At 51.7% G+C, this 16,837-nt stretch overlaps 1 long non-coding RNA gene across 1 annotated transcript; it reads left to right on the forward strand.

The window, feature by feature from the left end:
- Positions 1-11,282: 11,282 nt before the first annotated feature.
- Positions 11,283-14,418, forward strand: LOC142361479 (uncharacterized). The gene is made up of 7 exons (XR_012764126.1): positions 11,283-11,410; positions 12,198-12,385; positions 12,493-12,533; positions 12,618-12,664; positions 13,926-13,990; positions 14,205-14,269; positions 14,359-14,418. It is a non-coding gene; the product is annotated as an uncharacterized LOC142361479 (long non-coding RNA).
- The last annotated feature ends 2,419 nt before the right edge of the window (positions 14,419-16,837 follow it).

Raw genomic sequence — 16,837 nt, forward strand, 5'->3', positions numbered from 1 at the left:
TTGTGCTTCATTTGCATGGGGCAAGGGGCTTCGACAGAGCCCAGGGGAGGAGGGGACGGGCTGTGGGGCTGGGGCGATGGCCCCCTGTTTCTGCTGGCCTGCAGCTGTGGGCCGGGACTGGAGGAACCCCAGGTGTGGGCAGTGAGGGTGATGGCGAAGGCCCCTCCCTCTAATAGGGGGGCTGCTGGTGAAGGGGCCGGTGCTGCTTTGCTGCGGGTGGCTGTGGAGGAGCCGGTGCGAGCCAAGGGAGGAGCAGAGCCGTTACTGCACGTCACCGGGATGTGGCTGCAGCGAGGGAGCAGGTGAGCAGGTCGGGGGGCGGGTGAGTAACGGGTGGGTCCAGGGGAAAGCCCTCAGGAGGGCGGTGTTGCCTGCCGGGGGCGGCCGGGACAACGGGACTCTGTCGGAAGCAAGGAGCGGCGAGGGTGCGGCGCCGTACCGGAGCCGAGTGGTGGGGGCTGTCCGGAGCTGCGCTGTGGAGCGTGGGGCTGCTATGGGGCTCGGGGGTCTTCCGGGTGCGTCAGCGGGAGGGCACGGTATGCCCGCAAGCTTAGGCACCGGGGAAGGTGCCTATCGCGGTGTGGTGGGCGCTGCGGTCCTCGGGCGGGGGCTGGCGGTCGGCTGCGTTGGTTACCCGGGGCAACCAGGGGAGGGGCGGTCTTCCGGCTCCCCGGCTGTGCTGACCAGGGCAGGCCGGGAAGGTGCCGTTTCCACGAACTTGGCTACCGGGCAGACGCGTTGCGCTTGGTGCCGCCACGGACCTCGTTTCGCAGGACGAGCTGTATTTTGTTGCCGGTTTCGTGCGTTTTCTGGCAGGGTTCGCGGTGTGCGCGTTACCCGAAAAGTGGTTCAGCCGAAGGACCCGGCGGCCGGGCATGCGCGGTGGCGCCCGGCGGCCGGGCATGCGCGGTGGCGCCCGGCGGCCGGGCATGCGCGGTGGCGCCCGGCGGCCGGGCATGCGCGGTGGCGCCCGGCGGCCGGGCATGCGCGGTGGCGCCCGGCGGCCGGGCATGCGCGGTGGCGCCCGGCGGCCGGGCATGCGCGGTGGCGCCCGGCGGCCGGGCATGCGCGGTGGCGCCCGGCGGCCGGGCATGCGCGGTGGCGCCCGGCGGCCGGGCATGCGCGGTGGCGCCCGGCGGCCGGGCATGCGCGGTGGCGCCCGGCGGCCGGGCATGCGCGGTGGCGCCCGGCGGCCGGGCATGCGCGGTGGCGCCCGGCGGCCGGGCATGCGCGGTGGCGCCCGGCGGCCGGGCATGCGCGGTGGCGCCCGGCGGCCGGGCATGCGCGGTGGCGCCCGGCGGCCGGGCATGCGCGGTGGCGCCCGGCGGCCGGGCATGCGCGGTGGCGCCCGGCGGCCGGGCATGCGCGGTGGCGCCCGGCGGCCGGGCATGCGCGGTGGCGCCCGGCGGCCGGGCATGCGCGGTGGCGCCCGGCGGCCGGGCATGCGCGGTGGCGCCCGGCGGCCGGGCATGCGCGGTGGCGCCCGGCGGCCGGGCATGCGCGGTGGCGCCCGGCGGCCGGGCATGCGCGGTGGCGCCCGGCGGCCGGGCATGCGCGGTGGCGCCCGGCGGCCGGGCATGCGCGGTGGCGCCCGGCGGCCGGGCATGCGCGGTGGCGCCCGGCGGCCGGGCATGCGCGGTGGCGCCCGGCGGCCGGGCATGCGCGGTGGCGCCCGGCGGCCGGGCATGCGCGGTGGCGCCCGGCGGCCGGGCATGCGCGGTGGCGCCCGGCGGCCGGGCATGCGCGGTGGCGCCCGGCGGCCGGGCATGCGCGGTGGCGCCCGGCGGCCGGGCATGCGCGGTGGCGCCCGGCGGCCGGGCATGCGCGGTGGCGCCCGGCGGCCGGGCATGCGCGGTGGCGCCCGGCGGCCGGGCATGCGCGGATACTCTTAAGTAGTTACACCTTTTTAAGTAGATCATTGGTTCTCTGTAGTGTTCCATACGCTTAAGCATAGTAGGGAGTATGAAAAACCCCCTTGACTCCTTCCTCAGTGGTCTAGTCTGCCGGAAAAGTGTGAGGCCTTATCTGTTTGGATTGATTGGGGAAGGAGCTGAATCATCCTTTTAGGGCTTGAACTGTGTTTTTTTTTCTGTGGCATGGGCGAATGCCTCTGCTTGCACTAGCCCAGATACCACTTCAACTCCCACTAATATGTGTTGCTTTCCCTCGGGTTTTCAGAAAGGGCCAATATAATCTGCATGCCAGGTTTCCCACAGTCCCTTCCGCTTTTAATGCGTAAGGGAGGTTGGTCTAAGGGATGTTTGTCAAGTTGACTACGACACAGGTTACATGCAGAAATACAAGTGTGACAGCTTTCCTTGGTAACGAGCCAGCCTTGAGCGTGCGCCTCACAGTAGAGGTCTTTGCTTCCTGTATGCCTTCTTTTAACATGCAGCCATTCAGGTAATCTTTCCGAATTTTCCGTTATTGGTTCATTTTGCAGGGGAGCTAAATGGGATAGTTGATCTACTTTGTTGTTTCACTGGCTAGTTAGATCACTTCTACTTTGATGGGAAGCTGTCGCGTTAATTTGGCAGAAAATAAACCCCCTTGCTTTCTAATGCTCTTCACCGAAGTGAGAGGCTAGGTGAGGCTAGGTTTAAATTCTGAGTGATGTCCAATTTGCCACTGCCAGTCCAGTTGCGTTTAATATGTATATTAAACTACCATGATTCTGGATACGCTAATAGCAGTCTGCACCTTCAGTCCAGTCATGCTCATGAACAAGCACGGCCGCATTTGGTCGTGTTCAGTGAGAAACTGTGACAACTGGCTACTTAAACAGGGCAGTTTTATTTGTGCAACAGATATATAGGTTTTTTGGATTGCCGGTGATAGTGACTGTCTGCAAGAAAGCATGTGCAAATATAAAATGCGTGAAAAGGTTATAAATAATAATACAGCCTGGCTATAAACATTAGGGAATAACTATTCCCAAGAAAAGCGCTTAGTTTAAGTCTCACCCAAGGCGTCCCAAGAGGGGAAGAAGCAAGGCTCAGCCCGTCAGCCAATCCTGGTTGTCGGAGGCAGTCTGAGGTGGAGTTTCCCTTGACTTGCTCACGGTGTTATCTTCTTTTCCTCCGAAGATCTTCTTCTCCGAAAATCTACGGTGTTATCTTCTTCTCCGAAAATCCCCCATTTCCCTGCCTATTTTTATAGCCTTTCTACCTTCAAGGTGGAGTTTGAGTGACTGTAGTCATACATACTTTTTATCATGATTGGTGTAAAATCCTCTCGCTTCACGTTTAAAGGTATATTTTATGAAAAATCGAGAGCGCAGACTCGAAGAGGGGTGGTCGCACCTTGGAGGCAGGCAGCCTTCGGGATGGAGGTGTGTTTTGGTATTAAAATGATATTAAAACGAGCAAAGTTCACGAGAGGGTAGCACTTTGGCAAGGTTTCGAAAACCTGTTGGCTCAGGGGGCCAGATGAGCTGCTTATCAGTTCTAGAGAATCATTTCTTCCCGCTTTATCATCACGGAGCAGGGCCACAGAGTCTCCACTCCGTTCTGTCCTCTATGGTACATTGCAGGGAGTTGCTGTGTTAGTGGATTCCTCGCATGCCTGCTGGAGCTGTGTCCAATCCTCAGAGCTCCTTTTGATTTCATGCTTTTCCTCAATGGGTGAACACTGCTACGTTTTTCATATAAACCTTAATTTTCAGATGTAAAACCTTAATTTTACTAATAATTCCACAGAAGCTACCCAAAGCTTCTGCTATGGCAGAAGCTATGGCAAAATTTCCTTGTTTGGCAGTTCCTAGGATATCTTGCCATTTGTCCTTCTGCCATACAGGTGTCTGATTTACCTCCCACCCATTTTGCTCCCAGAAAGAAAGCCATTCCATGAACCCCTTAAAGACAGCAAAAGAGTCAGCATAGATACAGATAGGAGAAGAAGATTGAGCTTTAGGAGAAGAGGATTGAGCTTCATGTTGGAAATACACTCCAGACTGCAACTAATTCTCCTACTTGTGCACTACCTTCTTCTTCTGTTATGATTTTTTTCTTCAGTTCGAATCTGTAAAGCCACTGCCCGACATTTCCACACTTTGCCTTCATGTCTAGCTGAGGCATCAGTAAACCAAACCTTCTCTAGTTGTTCAGAAAATGGAGGGGCAACTCATATAATGGGATGGAGGATCATTTTTGTACTTAAGGGGAAATTCTTCTTGTACAGTTAGTTTTTTGTGTATACCCTCAGATACCTGGAAGATGGTACAATAATGTTCAATCTGTGCATACCCCTTTTGCACAGATGCATGGTGTGCCACCCCATCAGGGATTGGGGTTCTGGCCAAAATTGGTTTCATTATCTTAAAGGGGCCTCTAAGTATAATTGGCTGTTAGCAGATGATATGTTCTGCTTCCCGCAATGCAAATAGTCCCTTTTCCCATTCTGTATAACTTTTTTCTGCATCCTTAAACCTACGTGAATAAAATCCAATAGGCTTTGGGGGTCCCTCTGGCTCCTTTCGTCAAAGGTGGATTAACAGTCCCAACTGAGCAAATCCTCATTCAATCTGGATTGGGTCAGTGGGGTGAATAGGGCCTAAGGCTTGATAGTTAGAGGCTGCAAATATTAATACTTTTAGGGCTTTTTCACGTACAGGAGTCCAGTCCCAAGAATCACCTTTTTGCAATAAATCATATAATGGTCTAGCTATTATGGAAAAATCGGGAATATGTTTTCACCAGAAAACCAAGGTTCCTAACACTTGCTGCAATTCTCGTTTTGAGGTAGGTATTCATATTTGGTCTAACATTGTCAGAGTCTCATCAGGAATACACACAGATCCACCTTTCTACCAGATCCTTAAGAATTTTACCTCGAGGGGCAGGAGGTTGTACCTTTTCTGGTGAAATCTGCAGACCTAGCCCTTCTAGGTGTTTAATGACTGTGGCCTGCGCTTTGTGAACTGCTGCTGCTTGCTTCCCCCCCCATTAACACATTGTCTATATACTGATAGATTGTGACCTCCTTATCCAGAGGGATTTTTTCTAATTCCCTCGCTAGGGCATGGTGTGCTAGGGTAGGGGAGTGTTTAAGTCCTTGGGACAACCCAGTGAATGTATATTGTTGTCCTTTCCAAGTGAAAGCAAAGTGGGTTTGATGTTCAGGTTGAAGGGGAACCATGAAAAACATGTCTTTAACATCAATAGTTGCTAAAATTGGGTGGCATGTTCCTAAATGAGGTCGGCCATGTAAGGCACAGCAGTGGTTAATGGTCCTGTATTAGCATTTAAATGGTGATAATTGATTGTTAGCTGCCACTTCCCATTTGATTTTTGCACTGGCCAGACCGGGGAATTGTAAGGTGAGTGGGTGGGAACTATAACTCCTTGTTCCTGCAGTTCTGCTGGTACGGGTGCTATGCCTTCCCTGGCTCCTAATGGCAAACAATACAGTTTTACATTAGTTAATTTGGAGGAGGGAAGAGGAGGGGCTGGGACTAGAAGCTGCAGATTTAATTTAGCTACTCCAAATGTCCAAGTGAGCTGGGTGGCAGCAAGGAGCAGCGTGGGGCGGGTGACTTCTCACAAGAGCAATGGTGATTTTGTGCCTCTTGGTATGTAAGGTACCAGAAGCAATGATGGCCCTGGCGTCGGAGTCTGGAATGAGCAGGTGAGCAGAGCACCGCAGCACTCTTGAGGCGGCGGCCTTTGTAGAAGAGGCTGGCATTGGCTGCTGTGACGCTTACTGTCAGCAGTGTGTGAGGGTGTGTTTTTTTGTTTTTTATTTTATTTTTTTTGCAGATGATGATGTGGAACCAGGCGACGGCAGGAGCATCCCGGTTAGCCAATGTCTTTTTTTTTGTTGACGATGGGTGGATTCTGACCTCTGTCCTTCTGAAAGCGAAGTTGAGGGGCAGGGGCTGGGAGGAGAGGACAAGGTTGGGAATTACAGGGAAGGGTTGTGAAGTTAGCGTAGGGGAGAGGGCTGCTTGGGAGCGGGCCCCTTTGGGCAGGCGAAGGGACCAGGTTTCATTGCACGACACTCGTGTGTGCTGGGCAGGGCATTTCCAGCCTGGGTCTGTAGTTTTGTGTTGTTTGTGTGGTCTGTCTTCTGTGCCGTAGACCCTCCCTGGGTCTCGACGTCCTCGTTGCTCTTTGCACTCAAGGAGCTCGTTATGCACATCAGGCACCATCCCTAGTGTCTCGAATGCATGTACTTGTTGGCATAGTGCCCATTAGGTGCTTCTTTTCTCGTGTTGTGTGGCAGGGCTGGGCAGTTCCTGTCTCTGTCTTATCACATACCTTCCTCACGTCTTGATGTCTCCATAGCCCTTTGTGATCAGCAGGCACCTCGGCAGCTCTCCCAAGAGTCTTGAGTGCATCTCCTCATGGGCATAGCTCTGGTCAAGCCCTTTTCATCCTGCAATTACGTTTTGCTGCTACTGCTGTGGTGATTGCACTGCTGCCGTGACACCGCTGCTGTTGTGATGCCGCCACTGTTGCTTTTGTGCCACCGAGGCCTCTGTGATGCCCCTGCCACCATGATGTTGCTGCAATAATACAATTTCTCGAATGTCTAGTGCATTTAAAATGTTCTTTCTCTGCGTCATTTATTCCCTTATTTTTTTTTAATTATTTCTTGTATTTCCTTAGTACTGTCACTTTTAAAATTTTCTTCCTAAGTCTTCACTTTAGTTTATTGTCTATTTTTAATTTTTTCCTCATTTCTGTACTCCCCATTGCTTTTAAAATTTTGTCTACTTTTATCCCTTTTGCTGTGTTTATTTGTCCACCTTTATTTTTTAATTATTTCTTGTCTTTCCTTAGTGCCCTTGCTTTTTAAAATATCTTTCTACGTCTCTCTGTTATCTGTTTTTCGTAAGTACTTCCTTCCCTAATGCGCATTGCTTTTTAAATGTTCTTCATATGCCTACCTTTTTCTTTTCAAAGTATTTATTTTTAGTTATTTCTTCTCTTTCTCTCTTGTCCCCACTTTTTAGATTTTATTCTACGTCTCCATTTTAGTTCACCATCCCAGTTTTTCAATTTTCTCCTCTATTTTTTCCACAGCAAGTGGCTGTGGTGGTGTCCAGGGGAGGGGGTGATAATGGCCCCTGTTTCCAATGGGCTCCATTTGTGGGCTGGGGCAGCCCAGGTGGGACCCGTGAGGATGGGGCTGGGCCAAGATGTTCAAAAGGCTGCAGGTGGGGATGGGCCAGGGTAGCCCGGGGTGCAGCTGGTGAGGTGAGGATGGGGCTGCCTCTGCTATGCCAAGGGGCTCTAGCTGGGGAGGTGGCTGCCCGGGCATGCCTGCCTGCAGGAGCTGGCTGGGGAGCAAATTGAAGGGGGTTCTGCAGGCAATGGGGGGTTCCAGCAAGGACCGGCTGGCCTCCGTGGCGAGGCAGGATTGCTCCCAGCCATCCCCGACGGACCACACCAGCAGCACACGGCTCTGGGGAGCTAGGTGCCTCCATGGGCTGCGTGTGTGAGCTGCCATGTGTCCGGGAAGCTTCGTGGGAAAGAAGTGTCGAGGCACCTGCTGCCTGCTCCTGAGTGGGTGAGAGTTGGGCAGCCGGCACTGCAGATGAGGAAGGTGGCAGAGGCAGCGAGAGAAGCCTTGGGGCAGTGAAAGTCTCATGCCAGTGCCAGGAGCTGTGGTGAGTCATGTGTCTGGGCCTATCCCTGCCACGCTTCTCCAGATCTCTGCCTGTCCCTGCCTCCATCTTCTTTTTGGGCTCTCTGGCTCCCCAAAATTTTTTGCTCTTCTGCCAACGTTGCCCTGTATCTTGTCGCCTTCTACGTTTTCTTTCTATGTCTCTCCCTTTCTGGCTCCCCACCTGCTATTGTTTCACTCTTCCCATACAGCCTTCTTCCCCCTTTCTTGGGAAAATTGCAGTTCTAGGTCTCCCTTTACCCAGTGACCTGTGTCTGTATTCAGTGACCGCCTCTGCTCTACGCCGTGTCGCTGCTCCGATGTCCTTTCCCTTGGGCCGTCTATCCAGCTCCCTCTCCCCATGTTTAAATTCTTACCCATGTGACCTGTACCCCATTGCTTTCTAAATTTTCTGTCTGTGCCTACATTCAACTCATTCCCTGTCCACGTGTTTTATTTCTTCCTGCCTGTCCTCTACTTTGTCGCTTTTAAATTTTTTTTTTTTTCAATGTCTTCATCTATTGAGTTTGCTGAGCCTATTTACGTCTTGGCTAAGTGATGTAAAGGATGGATTGTGCGCATATAATCCCTTAGACAAATGGTTTACCGAGTCCGGGGCAAAGCTTGGATCCAGCTGCACCTAGGCTCCTCTCTGAGAAGGAGTTTAGAATGCAAGGGGGTCCATTCTGAATCTCATGGCTCCACGGAAGGGTATCCATGACAGTTTTGTTTGACCCTGTCTTCTACGCAATAGATAATACAGTGTACTTTGCCATTGAAGCTTGTTGAACCACTGTCGCATGTACTATCAAATTTTGTTAAATTGCTGTTATATATCAAGAAACATTTTGTTGCTTCTCTGTTATGAATGCAGCGCATCATTCCATCTGTGACATCTGCCTACTTTTTTTGCCTTTGTTCTCTTTAATTTCTTCTCTTGCTTCTTTGCCATCACTCTTTAGATTGTCTTTCTCTGTTTTAGTTACCCATCACTATTTTTTCTCTCTGATTCAGATGGAACCCTTCCTCAGGATTCCTCTGTGCCCCAGAGCTCTCTTGCCTTATTCAATGCCATCTAGCATGTCTCCATTCAGTTGCTCCTCCCCTGAGGACATCTGTACATTGCTGGAACACCTTCTGAAGTTTTGCATCTTGTCCCAGAGCCACTCTGTCTCTCTCTCTCTCGCTCTCAGAACCCTTCGCCTGTTGTCATTGTACTTCCCAAGGCCATCCTCGTGCCCAGCAGCATTCCTTTGTCTCTGTAGCACACTTTGCACCCTTCTGTCTCCCTAAGAACCTTTCCTGATGCCATCTTTCATCTCCAGAACACTCTTGTTGTCCTCTACGCTAGCTAGCATACCTCCGTTCAGTCCCTGGTCACCTGAGGACATCTGTAGTCTGTTCAAATCCCCTCTGGACTACTTCATTGTGTCCTCAAGCTGCCTTTTGTCTGTCCCTCTCGGAACCCCTCTGTTACCGTCACGTCATGTAGTGCTTCAGGTGGGGCCATCTTTGAGCCACAGAATGCTCGTTTGTTGCTCTACGCTCTCTAGGATTCCTGTATTCAGTCCTCAGCCACCTCAGACCATATGTACTCTGCTCAGATGGTCACCCGAGTTCCTCTTTGTGATCCCCAAGCCTTCCTGTGTCCAACAGCACCCCACCCCTCAACACCCCTCTTCTCACAGTCCCGATGCTTCCCCGAGACATTCCTCGATCTCCACAGCACCTTGTAACACTTCATCTCCCTTTCCATCTCTCTTGTTCTGTCCTATTTGTTCTTTGCTACAAGCACTCCTTTATCTTTTTCCCTGCCATTGTGAGTGTCTCAGTTCGGTTCCTCTCTGTTATCTCTAGTTTGCCTAGATGCCCTCCTGAGACTCCGAGGCCCTCACTGTGTCTCCATGACTTCTTTTCTTACCCTGCCCCCTCCTAATTCTTCTGCTCTCTAGAACAATGTCTTCTGAGTCCTTTCTTGTACTCCGCAGCACTCTTGTAGCACTTTAGCTCTCTTTTGGTTTTATCTGTTTGTGCTCTTCAGAGCGCTCTTATCTTACTCTTTGCTATTTAGCATGCCTTTGTCCAGCCCCCCTGCCCCCTGATGACATCTGTACTTTGTTGAAATCCCCTTTGGAGTTCCTCCTTGTCATCTCTGAGGCCTCTTTGGTCTCAGGTCTCCTCTGCTCCCTTTGCTGAGCTCTCGCAACACATTGCCTATGCCTTAGAGCCCTGTTTTTGCTTGTGAGGGCACTTTGCACCCCTCTTTTCCCCTCAGAACCCTTCCTGAGTCTGCATCCATTACCCCAGTTCATCTTTCTGTCCTCTCATCCATTTGGTGCTCCTTGATTCAGTCCCCAGACAACATCTGTCCTTTGTTCAATTCTCTTTTGAGCTCACAGCATCCCTGAGATCTCATTGGTCTCTTGGGACCGCTATAATCCATGTGACGATGCCTCCCGTTCTACCGGAATGTTTTCTAAAGCCATCTTAGTGCCCTAGAGCAGTATTTTTGTTTTTTGTCTTGTTGTATGTTTCTGTGTGGTATCTGGTACTGCAAAGATGTCCATTGTCAGCTCAGATCTCTTCAGTTTTGCAGAGAAGGTGATAGCCTTCATCTCTTTTTATTGACACATCTCCCATGGTGGTTCTTTGTTGTGTTCTGCAATTTAATTTGTTCTATCTACTAAGGTGTTAATTAGGCCACTTCATGTAATTTTCTGATATGTTTCTTATATTTCCATGGGTTTTTTCTGTTTTCTGTCCTTTGGGACTCATCTAGTTCTCTTAAGGCAGTCGGTCAGAGAGGCTTTCAAAGTGGCTCTGAACCATCGGCTATTTAGAGTAAATAATTTACTTTGCAACCAGAGTTACTATATTCTTACAGGATCTAATTCTGCTTTGTCATTCAGTCCTATCTGGAAAATACTTCTGGTGGAATTTAGGTAGCATGGGTGGTCTTGCTAGAAATTAAAAGTAAGCCTGTAGCATTTTGGGTGTTTTATAGGGAAAGTAAGCACATACATTTTGATAATAATGTTGTTACTGCATTTAATGAACTACTTTCTTGTGTAGCTTAGTAGGACATCTATCTTTTTCTGTCTACACTCCAGACAAATGAGGTTTAACTACTTATTAGGTCACGTTGGTGATGCAACAGAGATAGTTATAGTAAAAGAGCAGGCATTGTTGTTTTCGGTAAGGGTCAATTTCTCTCGTCAAGGCTTTGTACACTTTAAATTTAAAGCAGATGAGAAAACTTACTGCTGCTCCTCTGGCCGCCTTAATGTCTTTTGGTGGTTCATCCCTCCCCTTTCCCAGGGGACTGTGGGAAGGGTGGTGGGCGAGGCTCGGAGTATATGACCCCCAGCCTCTGATCAGGGAGCTCATTCTACTTCTGGCTTTCTTTGGTCTTAGTGCTCTGCTGTTCCTTCAGTTGATTACAACTTTTGAGCTGTCTAAGCTACCCAGGGAGATGTGTTTTGATATTTAGAGAAGCAGGGGTGTCTGTTTGAGGTAAGACGTTCAGGACGAGTCAAGGCTCAGCAGCAGATCTAGTAGAGAATATATTTATCTGCACCTTTTTTTTCAGGTCAGTAATTTTTAATGGAGCATTTAGGGGTGGCAAGATTGTTTAAGAATAGATTGTTCTTTTTATTCTAGGTGCATTACACTTTCCTGGAACTCCTGACTTGATTGAAGGTGGAACGTTGGTTTTTTCACTAGTTTTGCTCTATACTGTGTAACTTGCTGGCATCGCATCTCTTAGTTGGACTGATGATGAGATTATCTTGCAGGGGTTAAGGTGAGCATCTTGTATGCATCTGTATAGAGATTGAGCATTTCTCAAGAAAGTGGCAAGGACATAAGGCCTATAGTATCTTTCAGAGTATGGGACAGCTCATTGCCTTTCCCGATTGCTCAGAGGACTCTGTTGTCCCTTGAAACTTTGCAGCTCAAGGCAGGCCCCTCATAGATTATAAACATTGGGGTTTCACTTACTCTGTGGCCCTGTAGCAAAGCCCCAAGGCTGCGGGAAGGCGTAAGGTGGGAGATGCCTGCAGAACGCAGGGTGTGGCTCAGAGGAACAGCTCCTGAGGAGCGGCCGATGCGGGGGGGTTCAGGGGTGCAAATACCGGGAAGGAGCAGTCAGGAGGCTGTGGGGTTCCTTCCTTGACAGTTCAGGAGCAGAGAAGGGGATTCTAAACTTTTGAGACCGGGGGATGGTTGAGGAAGGGAGGAGGGTTCATCAGCCTCTCTCAGTTTAATTTTGCAGTCACAATTGGATGTCAATGAGGTCTGTTTGGTTTAAGTCTCCCTGTAGCTGACAGGGAGTTATGACACAGTCACAAGAGATGAAGTGTGAATTCTCTGGGCCTCAGCATCTCCAGATAGAGGACTGAATGTCAGGCCTTTGAATCTCAAAGGTGTTAAGGCTTGTATGTGAAGAGCTTAGTGTTCTTTTGTGTTTGTTTTTTTAATGGCAGGCTGTAGTTGGACTCTAGGTGGTGTTCTTGAATGGAAACAAGACCTTTGGAATTGTTAAGTTATTGGTCAGCATTGGGGTGACTTCTACAATATGTTTTTTGCAGATGCAGAGAAACGAGCCATGCGCCAAAGGGCGAGGGAGGAGAGGGGAGCAGAGCGTCGCAAGAAGGTGGTTTTACATATGGTGTGAGAGGGCAGACGTGCTTTTAGGTTTTGATTTTTCTTTTTAATTTTGAAGGTGCCAAGCAATGAGTGAATCGGAGATATGGGCACCGGAGGCGACTCGGGCAAGGTGAGCCACGACCAGTGGCCTGAAGTAGCAGCTGTGGGCTGGGTTGGTGTCTAAGAGCAAAGAATCCTGCGGCAACTCAGTGAGGTGCTTCTCTTTTGGTTTTGCAGGGGCTGCGCGGGCCGCTTTTGGCATTGGACAACTGTTTGAGGTGAGCTGGGGTGGTAGAGAGGAGGAGCATGGGGCAGGTGAGTTCATAAGCACAATGGTAGTTTTGTGTCTCTTGGTATCTTAGGTAGCAGAACCAATGATGGCTACAGCATCCAACTCTGGAATGAGCAGGTGAGTGGAGCATCCTGGTGCTTCTGAGGAGGGGGTTGTTGTGGAAGAGGTTGGCATTGGTCAATGTGATATGGTCATCACTGTTTGTGGGGTGTGGTTGCTTTTTTTTTTTTTTCGGATGACAAAGTGGAACCTGTTGACTGCAGTAGCCAATGTGTTTTTTATTAGGGATGGATTCTGATCCCTGCCCGTCTGAAAGCTAAGTTGAGGGACAGGGGCTGGGGAGGGTCTGGAGGGAGGGGAACAAGGTTGGGAGGTGTTGTGAAGTTAGTGTAGGGGACAGGACTGTGCAGGAACAGGTCCCTTTGGGCAGGTAAAGGAAGCAGGTTACTCTTGCACAACACTGTGTATGCAAGGGAGGGCAGTTCCAGCCTGTGTCTGTGGTGGTGTCGTTTGCGTAGTCTGTCTTCTCTGCCTTAGACCTTCCTCAGGTCTCAATGTCCTCTTTGCACTCAAGGAGGGCATTGTGCATCTCGGGTGCCATCCCTAGCATCTCAAATAGCTTTACTCATCATTACAGTGCCAACTGGGACCTTCTTTGCTTGTGTTACAAGTGTAAAACATGGATAAGTCTTGCATCTCAGAAGCTTATGCTCTGTCTGCTTCTGCAACATTGTTCCAGGCTGGGACAGCACCTCTGATCTTGAGCAGTCTCTTTTTAGTCATCTTTTCTGAGATATCTTCCTGGCATCCCAGACTTCTTAGGTCTTCAGGAAAGGCATTGTGCGCACACTTCATCCGAGTTGCAGATAGATCTTTTTGTCGCAGTTCATAGCATTTGACTTTTCTCAGGCTGCCACAGATTCTTACTTGTGGCCCCCTAGGTCTTCTTGCCCAATGGCATCTCTGGTCCAGGAGTCGTGCTTTTTAGAGTTTTTTTATGTCTCTGCGTCATACTGTTGGTCTTGTTTGTCTGCAGCGTCTGTGCATGTTTGTCTGGGTTAGAGCTGCTCTACCTGGGGGCATAGCAGTGACAGCAAGCAAAAGAATAACAATAAGATCCTATGGCTAACATGTAGATAACCCTAGACTTCATAGGCAAAAGTTGTAGAGTCCATTTCTGAGCCAAGTAGCCCTATATGCAGTGGGCAAGGAGAGTTATTTCTGTAGCGCTAGGCAGAGACACAGGGGACGACCAGATTGCTATTAATAGCAGGCTGTAGTTGGAATCTAGATGGTAAACGTAAATGGAAACAAGACTTCTGGGACTGGTCATATATTGTTCTGCATCTGGGTGACTTGTTCAATGTTGCTTTTACAGATGCAGAGGGATGAGCAGTGTGCCAAAGGGCGGCAGAGGACACATAAGTAGAGTGCCATAAGAAGGTCAGTGTGTGGTGTTGGAGGGAAGATAAGACTGGTGGCTGTATGACTAGCTTATAAGTTTTGGATTCTCCGTTTGAAGATGCAAAGCGGGATCTTGGTAACAGAGGTGACTCAGGCAAGGTGGGCCATGACTCATGGGCTGAAGTAGCAGTTATTATTGTAGTGTGCATTGTTGGTGAAGTTCTAAGCATCGCTTGTTGTTTGTGTTTTTCAGGTGGGATGTGAGCTTCGAGGTGCCAACCTGCAAAATGGCAGGGGCAACACGGGTCATCAGCCAAGGTGAAAAAGCAGAAAGTGGGAATCGGTGCGGACAGGCTTAGTTTTGGGCATTATCTCAGCATGTCCTCTTTGCTTTGATTTTGTTGCAGGTGCCACACATAGCCACGGACAGCTGAAGCAGAATGCTGACAAGAGGTCTGAGATGGTGAGGCTGCTGCTGACCTGGTCAGTGTGTAAGAGCAAAATATTGTGTGGCTCCTCAGTGAGGTGTGTCTCTCTTGATTTTGCAGGGGCTGTTTTCTGTGTGTGCCGCATTAGGCATTGGACAACTGTTGGAGGTGAGCTGGGGTGGCAGCGAGGAGGAGCGTGGGGTGGGTGACTTCTCACAGGCGCAAGGGTAATTTTGTGTCACTTGGTATCTTAGGTAGCAGAAGCAATGTTGGCCGCAGCGTCCGACTCTGGAATGTGCAGGTGAGTGGAGCACCCCGGTGCTTCTGAGGAGGAGGTGGTTGTGGAAGAGGTCGGCGTTGGCCAGTGTGATGCTTACTGTCAGCCCTGTGTGTCGTCTGTGTTGTCGTCTCCTCGTTTTGCTTTTCAGATGACAAAACGGAAGCAGGCGACAGCAGGAGCATCCCGGTTAGCCAAGGTGCTTTTTGTCGAGGATGGAGTCAGACCCCCTGGCCCCCTGAAAGCTAAGTTGAGGGACTGGAGGGAGGGGACCACGGTTGTGAATTGCAGGGGGAGGGCTTGTAAAGCTAGCGCAGGGGAGAGGGCTGTGCAGGAGCGGGCCCCTTTGGGCGTGGAAAGAGAAGGAAGGGGTTTCTCTTCGGCCCAATTGGGCAGGACCGCTCCAGGCTGTGTCTGTGGTGCTGTGCCATTTTTGTCATCTGTCTTCCGTGTCTTAGACCGTACCTGTATCTCAACATCCTCACGGCTCTTTGTGCACATCGGGCACCGCCCCGGAGTCTCGAATGCCCCTGCTCGTCGGCGTAGTGCCAGGTGGGTGCTTCTCTTCTTGCCTTACAAGCGTAAAGCGTGGATCGGTCTCGTGGCGTGGAAGTTTCCGGTCGGTTCTCTTTTGCGGCGTCGTTCCAGGCTGTGTCGGCAGCTCTTGTCTCTAGCGGTCCATTTTCGTGGAGAGTGGGAGCTCTTCCCTGCATCCTGATGTTCTTAGGTCTTGAAGCCGGGCTTCTTGCACATGCGCCGTCTCTTTTGACCGTATCTTCGTGCCAGGGACCGTGCTGTCTGACTCTGTTTTTCTGGGGCTTCCGTGGAGGCTCCGTGCTCTGGGCCGTCGCGGCCCTGTAGGTCTTCTTGTCCGACAGTGTCACCCGTCGGGGAGTCCTCCTTCTTGCGGAGGAGAGTCTTCTCTCTTCTTTGAAGCCCATTGTTTGTGGTCTTGCGCGTAGCGTCGGTGTGTGCCTGTGCGTGTTTTGGCTTGGAGCTGCTCTGCCCGGGGCAACGGGGGAACCTGTAAACGGCAGGGCCAGGGTGGGTGAGCGGCCAAGGTAAAGGAGCAGGAGATCGGAATGGATGCGGGCAGGCTTTGGTTTCGGGCGGTATCTCAGCATGTGCCGTTTGCTTTGTTTTTATTGCAGGTGGCGCACGTAGCCTCAGAGGGGCGAAGCGGCGTGCTGACAAGAGGTCTGAGAAGGTGAGGCGGTTGTGTGCCGGGTCAGCGTGCAAGAGCAAATTATTGTGCAGCGACTGAGTGAGGGGTGTGTCTCTTGGTTTTGCAGGGGCCGTGCGGGCCACCTGTGGCATTGGACAACTGTTTGAGGTGAGCTGGGGTGGCAGCGAGGAGGAGCGTGGGGCGGGTGACTTCTCACGGGCGCAAGGGTAATTTTGTGTCTCTCGGTATCTCAGGTTGCAGAAGCGACGGAGGCCGCAGCGTCCGACTCTGGAATGTGCAGGTGAGTGGAGCACCCCGGTGCTTCTGAGGAGGAGGTGGTTGTGGAAGAGGTCGGCGTTGGCCAGTGTGATGCTTACTGTCAGCCCTGTGTGTCGTCTGTGTTGTCGTCTCCTCGTTTTGCTTTTCAGATGACAAAACGGAAGCAGGCGACAGCGGGAGCATCCCGGTTAGCCAAGGTGCTTTTTGTCGAGGATGGAGTCAGACCCCCTGGCCCCCTGAAAGCTAAGTTGAGGGACTGGAGGGAGGGGACCACGGTTGTGAATTGCAGGGGGAGGGCTTGTAAAGCTAGCGCAGGGGATAGGGCTGTGCAGGAGCGGGCCCCTTTGGGCGTGGAAAGAGAAGGAAGGGGTTTCTCTTCGGCCCAATTGGGCAGGACCGCTCCAGGCTGTGTCTGTGGTGCTGTGCCATTTTTGTCATCTGTCTTCCGTGTCTTAGACCGTACCTGTATCTCAACATCCTCACGGCTCTTTGTGCACATCGGGCACCGCCCCGGAGTCTCGAATGCCCCTGCTCGTCGGCGTAGTGCCAAGTGGGTGCTTCTCTTCTTGCCTTACAAGCGTAAAGCGTGGATCGGTCTCGTGGCGTGGAAGTTTCCGGTCGGTTCTCTTTTGCGGCGTCGTTCCAGGCTGTGTCGGCAGCTCTTGTCTCTAGCGGTCCATTTTCGTGGAGAGTGGGAGCTCTTCCCTGCATCCTGATGTTCTTAGGTCTTGAAGCCG

Source organism: Opisthocomus hoazin, chromosome 5, assembly GCF_030867145.1.
Source record: "Opisthocomus hoazin isolate bOpiHoa1 chromosome 5, bOpiHoa1.hap1, whole genome shotgun sequence".
Classification (NCBI taxonomy): Eukaryota; Metazoa; Chordata; class Aves; order Opisthocomiformes; family Opisthocomidae; genus Opisthocomus; species Opisthocomus hoazin.